The sequence below is a fragment of the Panthera pardus genome, unplaced genomic scaffold (genome assembly GCF_024362965.1).
Source record: "Panthera pardus isolate Hobbes unplaced genomic scaffold, ASM2436296v1 HiC_scaffold_7, whole genome shotgun sequence".
Lineage (NCBI taxonomy): Eukaryota > Metazoa > Chordata > Mammalia > Carnivora > Felidae > Panthera > Panthera pardus.
In genome coordinates, this window is record NW_026527002.1 from 9,705,603 (window position 1) to 9,721,236 (window position 15,634).

Sequence of the window (15,634 nt, forward strand, 5' to 3'; positions counted from 1 at the left end):
TTGGGATAATATTTAATATTGACAATATTAGACACAAACCCATTCATTTCTATCATCTATCAATCTATCTATGTACCCATCTATCATTTGTCTATATCTTACACTCTGATACCTTTTACCTCTACTAGGGAATAACCTTTGGGTTACATTAATTTTTGCCATAAGTCCGAGATGTCTTGACTCGGTCTCTCGTGAAGTTTTAGCGACAGTTTGTTTGCTTGTATTTGGTAACAGAAGGAATAGAATAGATTTTCAAATGGCTTCTCTGGGACTAGCGGCTGTTCTAAACATATCTAATTTGAATTTTTGATTTACACAGCTGGTTTTATTTGCTCTGAGGTATTATTGCAAAAAAGGATAGAAGCAGCACATGTGTTATACTAAGCTCAAGTCTCATTTAAACATTTTATCTTCCAAATCCTGAACTACAAATGACCCCTTCAAAGTTCAGATTTATACTTGCTCTTAGAATTATTAAAATTCCTATTTTTTATAAAAGAAGTCACAGAAAAAAACATTGGGAATAAAATCTGTCTCTCAAAGTCTCCTAAGTAATTATAAATGGAACTAAAACTGTTGATTTAATTTTCCTTAAATAGCTCCAAAGGGTATGAGTTAAGTGGACAAATAAAGCAATTCTTATATTTGCTATCATTTCATTTGTTTAAAATATTATTGTTTATTTCTGTTTCTTATCTATGCTCCTGACAAAAAAGTCAGGCACAAAAGGCCTCTTGAATTGTGTCCTATTTTCAAATTTTAGAAGACTTACCTACAAATATTAACTTTATGTTTTGGTGATGACTTTTTTTTATGGAATCTGTTATAAAGCTACTAGAGAAAGAAATGTACTGATGGAACCATAAAAAACACATAAAATACTTCATGTGGAGTATTTTATATTCACCTTAAGACTAAAAGCTACTATAAGCTGCGATATTCTGAATAAAATAAATCATCTTAAATCATCTCTTTGGGTGTCATATTTTTTATCTAGTTTCATTTTAGAAAAATGAAGTACATTATTTATAAACACACTGGATTCCCTCCCCCCCCCCAAAGGTACAGTTGATTACCTATGGAAACAGAAACATGACTTTAGCAAACCTTGGGAGTGAACGCTGAGATTTGCATCACATTAAATCCTTGCTGCAATGATCAGTCTTTTTACTTAGCAATTTATCGCACTCTTGGAAGATGGGCTGGGGACAGTTAAGGAGGAAGATGATTGGTGTTTAAGTAATGGCAGGACCAACAGTTTGAAGGCAGATAAACATGGAACAATACTGGGAAGGGTGTGCCCTTTTCTATGGCAAGACCCACGTGATGGCACAGGAACCCAGATGATCAGACATGGTGGAAAGAGGAGGTTCCTAAGACACAAAGGCTCTTGGATGCAGAGAAAGGACTTTGCTGTGGGAGATAGAAGGAGGCTATTGAAAGAATATTGTAAAATGGGTCTTAGGCATAAGTGACCGGTTTAGGAAGATTACTTTAACGTGTGTTTATGAATTCTTTTATTTAACAAATAACGTTGAGCTCTTAAAATGTGCCAGGTGCGTTCTAAATGATGGCAACATAAAGAGAACGTTGTATGGTCCTTTCTAGCAAATATTTCATTACTCTGGTGAGACTGTATAAGATGAATTGGAGAAACAAAATAATGAGGGCAGTTAGAAAACATTTTCAGCAGCCCAGGAAAGAAAACCTAAGCTAAGTTGGTGGCAGTGGGGTGGGTTCAGGATACAAATCTATGGAAAGTGGATAGACGTTCCTAAATTGTTTTACATGGAAAAGAAGGGGCAATTTTTAGAAAGACCTCAATAATGTGATAAATTAGAGATACCATCAACACAAACAGCAGCCTGTAAGTGTAGGTTTTGGGAACAGAATTTCAGTTAAGATTGGGATGAACTGACTTTCGAGGTCTTTTGGGGTATCTAGTTGGGTCAGGAATCAGAACAAGAAATCATGGTTGGGTTGGGGAAAGATGACCATACAATTTATCATCCAAAGCAGGATGTGCCCCTTTGAGAGTGCACTGGACAGTATTTGGACCTACACCAGGACAGTGAACATAAATTGGAGCTATGTCAGGCAACCCAGAATGGATGGTGACTCTTAGTTATAACCATCCACTTCAGCTCAATAGTTGGCGTTGCAGGATAGTATAACATTGTTAAGGGAGAATATGAAAAAAAGAGGAACGGTGGATGAATGGCCACATCTACCCCATGAAATAGGTCATCCAACGGTGGTTTGGGAATCATTGTTATTAGATCACACCCTGGGAAGTTTTCCAAAGCTGTATAAGAGACTTTGGCAAAGGTAGAGTTCAATACAACACCCCATTTAATCTTTAGAACTTCATTTTGTACTTGACCATTTTGCCATAGAAAAGATCAAATGGAGAAGGAGAACGTAGGTAAGTTACGGCACTTCTGCAATCTCTGTTTTCAAGACCATATTCAGGGTTAGAAGCAGTGCACCCCTGTCTGAGCAGTTAGGGTAGCATTGTGGGCTCGTATGGGATGGGGCAAATGGAAAAGCCGGCCACCAGACATGCTCTGTAGAATAGATACAACCCGTAGAGGAGGGAATGTGAAAACGAAATGTCAGGGATCAATGATGATGTGTTCACTCACAAGAAACCTTTATTTCCTCATTGCATCCCCTTCACTGAAAACGTGTGTTAGAAGATGCCTAAGAAGTGTGAAGGGGATGGTGAGTGAAATGGAATGTCTAGAAAGTACTAATCTGGATGCTGACTGAAGGCGTCTGATTTTTCATCCTTTAAAAGTGAAATTTGAGGCACCTGCATGGCTTAGTCGGTTGAGTGTCCGACTTCGGCTCACGTCATGATCTCACCAGTTTGTGAGTTCAAGCCTTGCATCAGGCTCTGTGCTGACAGCTCAGAGCCTGGAGCTTGTTTCAGATTCTGTGTCTCCCTCTCCCTCTGCCCCTACCCCACTCGCGCTCTTCTATCTCTCTGTCTCTCAAAAATAAATAAGTGTCAAAAAAAAATTTTTTTAATGAAATTTTTTTTAAATGAAATTTCTTTTTTCCGGAATAATATTACTTAGCTCTGAAAGTCTTACCATGATATGCTGGAGCCAGTTCACACTAATTCACAAGAATCAATTATCAAAGTTTCAGGAATTTCTCAAGCCGGTTGTTAAAGGTAGCCATTATTAAAAATTGCACATTATACAATATTATGTTACATTATTATGTTCTATAAAAAGGTATAAACACTTGAAACTCAATAGTTTCTGATTATTTTATTGCATTTTACTATCATCTGTGCTCTTGAGGTTTTTTTACTTCTTTTCGTACCTACTTGGTAGAAATACTACATAATGCTGGCTAATCGTACATCTCTCCCCAACTCCACAATCTGTGATGTCAGCTTGGTAGCTTGAAATTGGTCGCGATGGGCATATTGACACCCATAATATAGATAAATGTTAAAATCAGGGCAACGCTCCAACCCTCAGCCTCAAGTCCTGGTTGTTAAATATTTATATAAATGCTATCTATCATTTCAGCTGTATATTTTGTGGTAAGAATTAATTAAGGGGATTGCATTTCATATGAACTGCAATACAAACCAGCGGCTGTGTGAATTGTTAATTGCAAATTATGGCAGACAAATCGTCAAATGCTTCTGTAGGACTCCTTTTGGAAGTAAACTCTCCATAGTGATGACACCATATTAGCACTCATTGCAAAAAATACATCTGTTTAGGATCTGCCTGACCATTTATGTAAACTGAAACATTTTGGAAATATTTTTCTGGGAAAATTTCACTCCTGTAACTATACGTTCACAAAACAAACAACACAAAACAGAAAAACGCAGAATCTTAGCGTGGGAACCACTGTGTTTTAGAAAATATAGATTTTATTCTGTATTCCTGGATCATAGGCAACAAATCTCAATTTTCTGAGAACTGGCTTCTTCCTAAATTCCTTGTGCACTCAGAGACTGGCTGGGCTCTTTTGAGAGTCTGTGTATTATTTTTACATTTGTACTTACTACTTTATCACTTTGATGATTTTTTCCTTGATAAAAACATGCTGAGAAAGCTTACTTATAAAGCCTAAATTAATTTCTTTTTAACCGCAGTAGTTTTGCCACCACATGGTTATGTGCCAGAGTTAAATAAACTTTTTAATTTTCCTAACCAATGGGTGTAGCTCAGATTTAAATAGCTCTGACTCCAGCAACATCACTGCCCAGAGAACAAAGCCAAGACTATCTGCATTTGTTACCAAGGAATTTCAAGGAGTTGCTAATCAGCTGATTTTGATTTTAACTTTACAGTAGCTCCTTTTATTTGTTGCTTTTGCCTGCTGGTGTAGATTTCACTGAGACTCCTTTATCAGATTGGATAATCTAACGACAACTGAAAAGTTTGATTTAATTTCTCTTCCTTCTGCCTGTTTTAAGGGGCTTACAAAAGACTTGCAGGCATAAGAGGTGCATTTTAATTACTAAATCATAAAATAGGCTTTTAGCGTATCAAATTCAGGAGATCAAGAGTAAAAGTGATTTACATGAGGCACCTACGAGGCAGTATTATTTTAAAAAGAAGCAACTTCATGTAGTACATTAAATACAGCCATTATTTGTAGTTGGTAAGCCATAACCTTCCCTAGATTTATGGAATCGAATAGGACTCTTCCTAATCTTTGACTCTTCCCAAACATTGTGTGAACTCTGTGGGCTCTTTCAAGGAGCTACCTATATGAAGAGATCCACATGTGAGATTCTAGAAGGTCCTTACTATACCAGTTAATTTAAGCCTTAGCTACAGCTGACGACTGCGGCATTCACGGTGGGCGGGGCGAAGTTTGGAGTTCCTCTTAACCTTTCATAAAGCTTCCCGAAAGGGTCTTATGGAAGAACACAGTGAAAAAGAACAATTTGAATGTAAAGAATGGTTGGAACTTTATCTTCCAAAAATATTTTCAGCCTTAAAGGTAAAAAGCGTTCGGCTAGACGTTAAGCAACAAGGTCATTAACTCACTGCACACTGACATGCTCAGTGCAAGCCTGAGTTGGGTTTTTCGGGGTTTGTTTGTTTGTTTTGAGGTAGTGCCTTCTCCAAAGACATTTCGATAATAAATAAATCTTATGGGTGTATACTTTTTTTAATAGATAAATAGGTGATAGATAGGTAATAGAGACAGACAGACACGTGTATGTGAAATTGTATAACCAACTCCCTTTCTCTCCCTCTACTTTGTGCCCATTCTGTACGGGGTCCAGGAGCCCAGGGTCTGTCAAGCTCTTCTTTCCGTGCCCGCTGAATAAATGCCCAATGCGTAAATAAAAGCAAGTATGGAAGCTAAGCCTCCGCCCTCTTCATTTCAGTATTTCAGCTCCAGCCTCACCACAAACCTTATGACCACCCACACAGGATGAAGGAAGTATTTAGGTCAGGAATTCATGGACGTCCTAATAAGAGCCCAGGCCAGTCTTGGGTGCCAGATCACAGTTTGTCTCTTTACCCTGTAACTCTTCCAGGAGTGTCACTGCGTTACACATTGTTTTGATAGAAGCCTCCTAGAAGGAGCATCTTGAGTACAGAGCATATGGAGGCATTTGGCAAGGCCCCCCAACTGAGAGAGAGAACTGTTGTCAGTAAATCAGGCTCCTTCTACCCCAAAGTCCATTTTATGTTGCTAAGGGAAAAATAGCACTGAAACGTTAGTCATCTAGAATATGTTTTTCAACTCGGGAAAGCAACAGAATGTTTCTCTGAGGGAAATTCATCTGAAGCTACCTCTGCAAATGAAACGGGAGGTTTCTGAGTCTGGAAATTTGACTTAAGAATCACTTTTGGATAAAAGGATTTATGCTCACATTTTCAGGTAAATGTACGTAGAGCATCACCAATACCTTCCAGCTAAAAATGGTGGTGGGGAGGGGGGGAGTGGGAGGGTGGGTGTTTGGATGAGAACAGTTGAGAAAAATTCATAAGAAGGCAATCCTCCAAATGAAATGATACGATAGTACTGTCACCTGGCATTTTTTCCCCCTTTTTCTCTTAAATCTCTTTCTGATTTAGACAACGAGGAAAGAACATTATAAATACTTTTAGTGATAAACTTGAGTTCTACACAACTGACAGCAGAAGTGAAGTTGGCAGGTGTTTTGACTGACACTAGAAGTCTATTCCTGTTTATTCAACTCTGGGTTACCATTATTTTGATATTATGTTAATAGAGAGGGAAAAGACATACGATCATCTTGTCAAGCTATGCAGAGAAATAGATCTGATTTCCCAAGGGGAAATTATAAACATATCTTCTTTCCTGTTGGGATAAAATCAGAACTTTAGTTCATTTCCTATTTGGCCTTTTACTGGCTGTCTCTGTGTCACTGAGAGTGCAGACTCTTGGTGACATTGTTTGTATACCAAAATCATGATTGTGAAAAGTGTCTGTGCAGGAAAAGGATGTAAAGGGGAAGCCTAGAGGTTAAGAAGGAGATAATCAAATGCATATGTTGTTCTTCAACTATATTTTGAGGATAAATTCTTGAATGTGCATAATTACCATGTGCTTTTCTTCAGAGGGTTTGTTTTCTTTTAATGTGAATATGTCATTTTTTTCCTTGGCTATAGCTCCATGGGTATTTGTCAAAAGACTCATTTTATTGAAACAACGGGTTTCTCTATTTTTTTTTTTTTTTTTTTTGGCTAAATGTAATTACATGTTTATCAGAAATAGATGAAGGGTATTTAGAATTTCCGGTCTATAAAAGGCAAGGTCTGATGCATAGAGGCCTCACATGAAGGGAAATTTACCTCCGAGGTAGGGAAACTGAAGAGACGCCATTTTGGAAAGGCTCTATCTCGGCTGTTTTTCTGCTCGGCCCCATGTATTCATGTTCTGTATTTTGTCTCTAAATAAACCAAAGAAGCTATGGTCCCTCTCCAAGGGGGAAACAAGAAAGTTAATCATTCTCTAGTTTTGCCTAGGCCCCCTAAATACACCTGATAACATCTAAGAAGAGCCTGATCCCAAACATGTTCCAGAACATTAGTTTCAAGCAAACCTTGGCTGATGCTGACATCAATACCCCTCATTCTGGATAATTTAGAAAATAACACTGAGTATTCACCTGTTACTGACCTTTGATTGGACCCTACCCTGTGTTCCTGAAGGAGTATATACCCTAGAGCCCTTTCTAATATAAAGCCCAAACCCCAAGCTATGACAAAAACTCATTCTTCTTTCCTTTCTGAGTCTCCCCGACACTCTGCTGTTCTATGTCTGTCACTCACATTGTTTGATAAACTCTGCTTTCACTTTCTCCAGCTTGAGTTTGATTTCCATCCTGCACAAAGCCAAGGACCTTCTTGGCTGGTCCTGGGCCCACATCACCTCCATGAATTAGAACTTGATGGGAGTTAGCAGTCTGATGAAGTCTTTCACTCTCTTGATGGACGTTTAAGAGGAAATATGCATTCTTGCATAAGTGACAGACTGTTGGCAAATGTGATCACTGCATAGACCTGGGATAATTAATGAAATTAAGTCTTCCCTATGGTAGCCAAACACATCCTGCAGGTCAATTCACTTCATCTCTAACCACCCTCTGTTTTCCTTCCTAACATAAGCCCTGGTCAAGTCCCCTGTACCTACAGACATAACCAAAAAAGAGATCTCTACTCTGTCATAAGGGCTTCAATGCAGAAGCCAAAATAAAGAGTAGAGATTTAATTGACCTTTAATAGAACATCAAGTCATTATTAAATTGCATTTCTGTGTTTCACAGAATAAAATTCTTTCTTCCTCTGTTGACTTTCACTTTAAGACTACAGAAGTCATTCTACTCCTAATGATGATTACAAGGATATGAAATTAGATAGAAATGATTTTATTTATTTGTTCAAAACATAGGGGTACCTGGGTGGCTCAGTGAGTTAAGCATCCGACTCTTGATTTTGGTTCAGGTCATGATCGCATGGATCTTGAGATAGAGCCCCAAGTGGAGCTCTGCACTACCAGCATGGAGCCTGCTCGGGATTCTTTCTCTCCTCCCTCTCTGCCCCTCCTTTGCTCGTGATCTCTGTCTCTCTCTCTCTCTCTCTCTCTCTCTCTCTCAAATAAACATTAAAAAACAAACAGAACAAACAAAAAAACAGTTACTGTAAACCTACTATGTGTTAGGCACTATTTTAGACCCCAGGATGCAGAGGTGATTAGACAAAGTCACTGACCTCAAAGGGTTTATGTTTTAGGGGAGAATCCAGGCAATACAAACTAAACATGTTGCCATGGGCACAGTGACAACAGCTTTTGAAGAAAAGAAAAGCAGAATCGGTGGGTGGAGGATGACCTGGGAGAAGGAAGACTTCCCTGGTTGTCAGGGAAGATTTCTCTGAGGCAGTGACATCTGAACACAGAATCATGCTGACAAAGGTTGGTGGCGAGCCGCATGAAGAAGGCCTGGGTGGGGTGGGGTGGGAGGCATCCCAGGGGAAGAGGAAATGCACAAGACTTGAGAGAGGAGAGGCTTTGACAAAAAAGGAATAGTAGAAAGGTTGATGAAGCTTAAGATGGAGTAAGTGAGTCAAGAGGAGGTCAGAGAGCCTGACCAAAGTCAAATCATGGGTGGCATTCCGGATTATGGGAAGGACTTGAATTCTCATCTCAGAATAATGGGAAACCACTGGAAAGTTGACAGCATAGCAACGACATAGCAGGTTTGTATTTAAAATAAAACCTTTCTGATTGTTATGGAATCACTGCGGGGGGAAGGGGAGATCATGGGCAAGAGTCGAAGCAAAGAAGCAAAGAAGACCGAGCAGGAGATGATGGCTGAGACTTAGAACAAGACATAGTGACAGAAGTGACAAGAAGATGTCACACTTGGGTACATTTCAAAGGAAGAGCTGATAAGATTTGCTGATGGACTGAATGTGAAGGGAGAGATGAATAGTGGGATACAGATATTTATAGGCTTATACCTGGAAGAATGGAGTTATAAGTTATGGAAACAGAACACTGGAGAAGCATGTTTCGGAAGTCTCTTCATTATGGCCCTGTTAAGTTTGAGATGCCTGTAGAGAAGTCAACACAGAGTTTAGAGAAGTGGTCTGGGCTGGAGATATGAATGTGGTAAGCCTCAGGATACGGATGGTATTTAAATCCATGGGACAGGGCAAGACTCTCTAGGAAATGAGCATAGATAAGAAAGAAAAGTTCTAAGGATTGGGCACGGAGCTCTGAGACCTTCACAATTTAGCAACCGAGGATAAGGGAGGCCAGCGATAAAGGCTGAGGAGGCACAGAGCAGCAGGTAGAACGCCAGGAGGGTACGGTGCTGTGAAAACCGAAAGAAGAAAGTGCCTCAGGAGGGAAAGAGTGATCCCTACATCCTATGCTCCTGAGAGGGTGAGTGTAATGACTTTGTGGCCTTGACAGTTATGTTTTCAGTCTGGAGGCACGGGAACAGTCTGAGTGGAGTGTGTTGCAGAGAAAGTTCGAGATGAGAATGTGGAGATGGCCCGCAGAGACAATTCTTTCTAGCTGGATGACGACAAGGCAACAGGTAAGTAAGGCCGAGGCTAAAGGCAGTGAGCATTCTTGGAAGAGCATTTTTATTTTTATGGGAACTATAGTATATGTATTGACAGTCATGGTCTAATAGAGAAAAATAAATTGATGAAACAGAAGAAGGAGGAAATAATTAGAGGATCAAAGTCCTTGAGGACATGAGATCCAAACACTCACCAAGTGGTTGGCCTCTTATAGGGGTAGAGGTGGTTCAAGCCTTGTAAGAGGGCACACAGAGAAGATGGGGCGAGCTGTCAATAGGTTGGTAGATTTGATGAAAGGTAGGTAGGGTATTTCTTTTCTTAATATTAGTATTTTCTGAGCGAAATGAGAAGTAAATCAATCATCTCAGAGTGCGAAGAGGAAAAGGGTAATTGGAGTTTTGAGAAAAGAGATGGAAAATTATAATCTCAGAGAGTGGAATCATTCATTGACTAGGGAATTAAGGTGAAGTTTTGAGCCGTGCTGAAGAATTACTGGAAAAATACAGCCTTCAATTTACAGCAAGCGTGTTCAGCTTCGGCTTGAGCTTTTGCTCAGCCCATTCTATTGCTCCGAGGCCGGAAGCAGCACATGCAGAACTTGAGTTGTTCCAAGTGGATATGATAGACAGCGATGGGTGGAGATTAGAAAACCTTGCTTGTAAAGGGTCAGGCGGTGTATACTTTAAACTTGCTTTGTGGGCTATACAGTCCCCGTCACAACTATTCAGCTCCCCGCTTCAGTGCAAAAGTAGCCAACTACAATGCGCCAACTTCATAGGTGTGACCGTGTTCCAGTAAAATGTGATTTATAAAAACAGTGGGCCGATCTGGCCTGGGGACCTTCGTTGACTGTCCCATTGGCCAGGGAATTGGCGAGTGTATGCAAGGGACTTATTGTAGTGATGGACTCGAGAATGGGCAACGCACGACGTGGACACAGGAGCATGTGACAAATTGCAAATGACTTGGAGGTCTAGATGGGTTTAGTGAACTACTGGAATAGGGACGCTAATGAAAATGAACTGGAAGGAGAGCAGTTCGTGCTTAGAGTGTTTGCTGCTTGACATCTCGTTGTGAGAGACAACACACTCATTGGCTAGGAGCCAGATGAGAACAGGAGCCTTGGAGTTTTGCAGGTGCCCTTTAATGTTCTGAGGCTGAGTCTTGGTGAGTGGAAGGAAGGCTCTTAGCTCATGCTCTGGAAGCTCTCTCAAGTCAGGGGCACTTAGAGTTTTATAAGCCTCCTCGTTAGATTACCCCAAGCAGCAAAATGGGCTGATGCCCCAGGACTCAGATCTCTCCCAAAGCCTGTGAGCAATGGCACGGCCACATAGAAGTCATTCTGCAAGAGAATGTATGCCCCGAAGTCCACTTGAATTCATTTGCTGCTTGGTGACTTCCACATCTTTTCCAGATCATCGTTAGTTAATATTCTACGGGAGGGGAAAACACAGGGTTATTTTTATTCTTGCAAGATCACCTTGCTTGGTAACGTCTGCCACATAGCATCCCTGACATACCTTTCACAGGTAGTGCAGTATTTATGCTGTAAGTCTTCTCATTAAGAAAATTTACTAGGCATCACAGATGTAGAATATTATTATTGGTAATTTCCCAAATTAATTCATCGATTTGCTTAGTCATTCCTCTTATATGCTAGGCAGACAAATATGGTCAACCCTTGAACAACACAGGAGTTAAGGGCACCGATGCCCCCCCAACACAGCCAAAACTCCCAGTAGAACTTTGGACTCCCCCCAAATGTAACTACTAATAGCCTATTGTTGACCAGAAGCCTTAATGATAACATAGTTATCTTAACATACATATATTTGTATGGTTGTACTATAGGCTGTATTCTTACAATAAAGTAAGCTAGAGAAAAGAAAATGTGATTAAGAAAATGATAAGGAAGAGAAACACATGTACAATACTGTATCGTATTTATCAGAAAGCATCTGTGTATAAGTGGACCCGTGCAGTTCAAACCCATGTTGTTCAAGGGTCAACAGTATATTTGAGGCACAGTCTCTGCCCTCAAGATACTTAAACTGGAAGTGGAGTGGCTTTTGTAAATAAATAGTTGCAAAACACTGAATTAATTGCTATGACGAAGCAGAGTAATTCATCACAAGCTACTTTTGGGGGACTTTCTGTATGCCAGGATAAAATGAATAAAATAAAAATAAAATAAATAAAAATGAATATGATATTTGCTTGCACTGTCAAGGTGCTTAGAGGCCTGGTGTGGAGCTGGACACATAGACGATTTCAAGACACTACCCTTGTTGCTACTACAACGAAGCGATGCGAATGGGCCACGGCGGTGGCACAGAGGAGGTAGAGATCCCTTTGCGGGAAGGCCAACGAAGGCTTCCCAAAGGCGAAGACTCCTGAACTGGGTCTTAAAAGGTGATTAGGATTATCACCAAGAGCAAGGGAACGTTCTAGGAGGGAGGAATCGCAAATCAGTGGAATGGGAGCTGGGCTAGTAAGAGAGCCAGAGAAGGGGAGGAGCCAGAAGGAAGGGAACTGCAGACCTTACCAGGCCAGCTGTGGGAGAGACACCCTGCTTGGCTCCTGCCCACCCCCCAGGGCTTTAATCCGGGAAGGGAACATCACGCTTGCCTCTCAGAGAGGGGCTGGAGGATGGATGGCAGGAAGGTGATACTGGAGGCAAAGGTTTTCTAGCCCATTTTTTATTGAGTTGTTGTACCCAGGCTGAGCAGTTTATTTGAATTCTCCAGTGAACATTTCGGAGCGGGGGGGGGGGGGGGTGGGGGGTGGAGGGGTGGGAGGTGCTTCTCAGGGAAGTGCACAGGGCAGGGCAGGGGGCTTGAGAAACCCGCCTGCCCCAAGCACTGGATGCGGGAACTTCTGGATCACAACGGGCTGAGTTATGAAACGCAAACTCAGAATTGAATGCTTGTCTAGGTCTTTCATTATTTGAATCTAGGCTGGTTTAGGTCCCCTTCTCCGCTCACGTCTATCAGGCATCTGTGCTTATATCTACCAGGTCAACAGTCACATAGGGCGTTTCTCGGACACCAGACTGGACATTCCTTATGGATGAGGCGCAAGACTGACTTCCCTCGGTGTACATCTACCCAAGGTCTCACCGTACAAGCTCCACAGCAATTACTGAACTGAACCAAACACTTACTGCTTTGTGCTCAACAGCTATGGTGAAATTGGGGACTGGGGGATAACGCCTACTAACAATATTCCTGGTAGCCTGAAGCCATATCGACCAACAGCCTCAAACTTCTAAAACACAGTTTAGCTAACACTGCAGAATCCAACAACCTGAAAGAATACCAAAAAAAAAAAAAAAAAAAAAAGGAAGTTCTACCGGACTTAATGCGATTCTAACTTCTTTGAGGTACAGATTTTGTACCCTGCTTGTAATTTATTTCCTAAAATGCTTCCTCATCCTACCATACATGAGCATGGCATAAAAGCAATTTTTGAGGCACTATTAGAAATGTTCCAGTCAGGGTCCAACTTAAAAGGACTGTCAAAAACTAAGCTGGAAAATGATGTTGTACACAGGCAATCTGCTGTTTGTCTCTATCGGGCTATGGCACTGAAGGCATTGTTATCTCTGTGGTTTTATCACATCCACCTGCTTAAGTTGAACCCACGCTGCTCTATTGTACCAACAGAATAACTGTTTTAGCAGACTTGCATTTTTCATTTTTTCTCCTGTACGTTGCCTAACACCGTTGGATAGTGTACTGGCCCTATGTCAGTAGTTATTGGTCATTGGAAAAGATATAACATCAAAAATGAATTCCATATTGTACTCTCCTTCATATCATTGAAAGTATACTCATGCCCTTCAGCACCGTGAAATACCAAAGAACATAGCTCTCTGTCTGGAAGTCCTAAGGTGCAAGTGCTATCTTGAGAGTTGTGTCATTTTTAAAGAAGAGTGGCAAATAAATTATTTACGTTATTTACATTTAATAAGTCATTTACATCTCTGAAAAGAAACTGATCCTCGGGGCGCCTGGGTGGCTCAGTGGGTTAAGCGTCTGACTTCGGCTCAGGTCATGATCTCGCGGTCGGTGAGTTCGAGCCCCGCGTCGGGCTCTGTGCTGACAGCTCAGAGCCTGGAGCCTGTTTCAGATTCTGTGTCTCCCTCTCTCTCTGACCCTCCCCCATTCATGCTCTGTCTCTCTCTGTCTCAAAAATGAATAAACGTTAAAAAAAAAAAAAATTAAAAAAAAAAAAAGAAAAGAAACTGATCCTCATGTGACCTGTAGAAGTGGGAGGGGCAATATCCCTAAACATTACTGGTTTGATACCTGTGGTTATGGCAGCAAGGATGGATGTGTCCTGGGGCACCTAGGTGGCTTGGTTGGTTGAGCGTCCAACTCTTGATTTCCCCACTGAGAGTGAAGCCTGCTTAAGATTTTTCTCTCTCTCTCTCCCTCTGTCCCTCCCCCGTTTGCCCTCTCTCTTTCTCTAAAATTAAAAAAAAGCATAGACTACACATACTTTAAAAGATTTATTGATCATGAATTAGTTTGCCTCTACCACATTTCTATGAATTAGGTCTTGTGGCATTGTTTTTTTTTTTTTAATTTTTTTTTTAATGTTTATTTTTGAGACAGAGAGAGACAGAGCATGAACGGGGGAGGGGCAGAGAGAGAGGGAGACACAGAATTGGAGGCAGGCTCCAGGCTCTGACGCATCAGCCCAGAGCCTGAGGCGGGGCTCGAACTCACGAACCGCGAGATCGTGACCTGATCCGAAGTCGGACGCTCAACCGACTGAGCCACCCAGGCGCCCCGTGGCATTGTTTATATAGCTGACATATCCTGGATGATAAACAGGATGTCTGGCTTTTCAAGAGGAAGTCGAGAGAGAGAGCAAAAAGAGACATTGTTTAGTGATGAATCTCACCATGTGGCCACAGCAGTTGGAAGTCTGTTTATTATTGTGTTTCTTGATGTAAAAGTTAGTCAGCAATCGAGGAATTTCCAACCCTACAGAATATACTGGGTCATTCTGAAACAATCACTTATCCACTGGTCAAACTGGTGGGCTGACAGAAACCCCAGGGAGCCTTCCGTCAGGGAGATTCTATCAAGATAGCACAGCCCCTTTGCTCTGTTTAATGCTCTACTCTTCTCATATCAGTCTCTTTGCTCTCTGTGACAGTTCTATACATATGGAAGTTCATAAAATTTATTTAAGGAAAAGCAGGAATGGTCGGGGCTAATGAAAAACTGAACTGGAATGAGTCCCTGAAAAAGACTATTGAATCCTGTTCACTCTGTGGTACCTGAGCTGTTTTGGATGAGATCCCAGAAAGCGTACGTGATGGTGAGTTTTATGTGCCAACTTGGAGGGTGTTTGAGGTGAGATTAACATTTCAGTCACTGAACTCTGAGTAAGCAGATTGCTCTCCATAATGTGGATGGGCCTCATCCAATCTGTTGAAGGCCTGCGTAGAACACAAAGACCAGCTTTCACAAGTAAGAGACAGTCTCCAGGAGAGTGGCTTCAGATCTCATCTGCACCATTGGCTTTCCTGGGTCTCCAGGTTCCTGGCTCTTGGACTGGAACTTTACCATCAACTCTCCTGGGTCTCAAGCATACTGGCCAACACTGCATATTTTGACTTGCCAGTCTCCATAACCATGCGATCCAATTCCTTACGATAAATCTCTTCACATGAGGTGTGTGTGTGTGTGAGTTCTATTTCTCTGGAGAGCCTTGACTAATGCAGTACGATATTCATCAACAGACCAATTGTACCAGTTGCTCATCAGTAGACGTATAGAACTCTGGATCCCATATTTATTGGTTTCTAAAACCACACTAAAGACGATTGCTCGAGACGATATGCCTTGTTCTCAATATCTGGCTTACTCGCCACTCTGAATTTTTTCAAGACCCAGGGAGGAGGCAGGTCTGTGTGGTCATGATAGCTCCAGGTATCCCAAACCTCTTGGTCCAGAGGTGGATAATGACTAGGAACATTGGAGGGTGGCTAATCCATCTGCTGGGCTGAACTAAACAAGTGTTTGACCTTAGGGATCTGAATGAAGAGACATTGGAAT

The 15,634-nt window shown here is 41.3% G+C and overlaps 1 long non-coding RNA gene across 2 annotated transcripts; it reads left to right on the plus strand.

Moving 5' to 3' along the window:
• The first annotated feature begins 5,745 nt into the window (after positions 1-5,745).
• Positions 5,746-11,966, plus strand: LOC128775362 (uncharacterized). Of its 2 annotated transcripts, none has more exons than XR_008420092.1 (3): positions 5,746-5,886; positions 8,259-8,439; positions 11,791-11,966. It is a non-coding gene; the product is annotated as an uncharacterized LOC128775362 (long non-coding RNA). The 2 variants fall into 2 exon arrangements; XR_008420093.1 differs by having other exon boundaries at positions 5,746-5,880.
• The last annotated feature ends 3,668 nt before the right edge of the window (positions 11,967-15,634 follow it).